Source organism: Panthera pardus, unplaced genomic scaffold (genome assembly GCF_024362965.1).
Source record: "Panthera pardus isolate Hobbes unplaced genomic scaffold, ASM2436296v1 HiC_scaffold_16, whole genome shotgun sequence".
Taxonomy (NCBI): domain Eukaryota; kingdom Metazoa; phylum Chordata; class Mammalia; order Carnivora; family Felidae; genus Panthera; species Panthera pardus.
The window spans coordinates 99,885,768-99,887,490 of NW_026526721.1; the positions used below are offsets into that span (position 1 = coordinate 99,885,768).

General features: G+C 39.9%; 1 pseudogene; it reads left to right on the forward strand.

The window, feature by feature from the left end:
* The first annotated feature begins 369 nt into the window (after positions 1-369).
* Positions 370-594, forward strand: LOC109258134 (anaphase-promoting complex subunit 13-like; annotated as a pseudogene).
* Positions 595-1,723: the final 1,129 nt, after the last annotated feature.

The following is a 1,723-nucleotide window of genomic DNA, read 5'->3' on the forward strand; positions in this document are numbered from 1 at the left end:
GGATCTGAAGCAGGGTCCACAATGACAGCAGAGAACCCGATTCGGGGCTCAGACTCATGAACGTTGAGATTATGACCTGAGTCGAAGTCAGACACTTAACTGACAGCCACCCAGCCCTCCCCATATTGACTTTTTCTTCATTGTCAAAACAAATATTTGAAAATTAAGCCTCTTGCTTCTTGATGTTTTCAAAATTAGGCTCTAATTGGACAAGCATATTTATAATAAAAGTGTAGAATATTTATGTTTTATTATTTTTGTCATTTGTCTTGGTTTTATTTATGTTCATTTTGTTTTTAGATTAAAATTCAAGAGCAGAGTGCAACACTGGATCTGGCACCAATTTAACAAGATTAAAGCTTTAGGAGAATGGACAGTGAGGTCCAGAGAGATGGAGGGGTCTTGGATTTGATTGACGATGCTTGGCAACAGACAAGCTGCCACATGGGGACGTTGCAATACTTCTGAATGAGCTTCCTGAACCTGAACAAGACAACAGCTGCACCACAGAATCTATTAAAGAACAGGAAATGAACTGACATAGCTTTATAGTATCTCCATGAGAACATTCCACCCCCCAACTGCCCACCATAAGAAACTAACCCTTGGCTCCTTTCCCATGGATGGGTATTTTTATTTTTTTAATGTTTATTTATTTTTGAGAGAGAGAGAAAGAGAGAGAGAGAGAGAAAAGAGGGGAAGGGCAGAGAGAGATGGAGACAAAGAATCTGAAGCAGGCTCCAGGCTCTGAGCTGTCAGTAGAGATCCCAGTTCTTGGCTCGAGCTCAGGAACCATGAGATGAAGTCAGACGCTCAACTGACTGAGCCACCCAGGTGCCCCCTTGGATAGATATTTAAAAAATTCATGAATACAAAATATTTTCTTTCTGTCTCCTAATTCAAATCTTCAAGTGATAAATCCACACCAAAAATGTACACCCATCCAGTTTGTGGCAGCAAAGTGCAATGTGAACATACTCACCAGAATGAGAAACTTAAATGGAAGTTTCTCCAGAATGCAGAGTATTTGGCCCTTTGAACCTAAAATTTTTCATTCACTAGCTTGTGTTTGAATGTGACTGGTTAAACATTTGCCTTTACCTCTGATTTTTGCTTTACTATCAGAGTTTAATGCTTTCCAACTACTGATATGTGTCCTTTGACACCGGTGATTGAAGATAGGAGAGGACAGGGCAAAACCAGATGCCAGGAGATTGTTGACTTCTCAAGTGCTGCTACTGTGAGAGGCATTTTGAGTGGCCGTGCATAGCACATGCAGGTCTACTGGGTATATGGATGACCCATTCACTGATTGCTGGGATTCCTAAGATTTCCCACAGTATTTTCAAACTTTGGATAAATTCATGGGTTAAAAATTATTTGGCAGTTACCTCTGCTTACCCAGTGGTTATTGGTGCCACCGGAAAGGACCTTTGGCTAGCTGGACCACTGGTTTTACCCAATCACAAGATTTTGTATTTCTCAAAGCCCTTTCAGATATAATGGAAACACCTCAAAGTCAGCGTTTAGTTAAGCATCTGTATAAGGACTTGTATTTTGAAAAGCACCTTCATGGGCATTTATCTCCTGGAATAATTTGCCTCCATTAAGTGATAGCTCTTGCTTTCTTATCTAGGTTGTGAACTCTGGAAAGAGGTCCTGTATTATCTTTCTGTATCTGTCATTAAAAAACAAAAAAGAAAAAACAAAACTAGAAACAGTG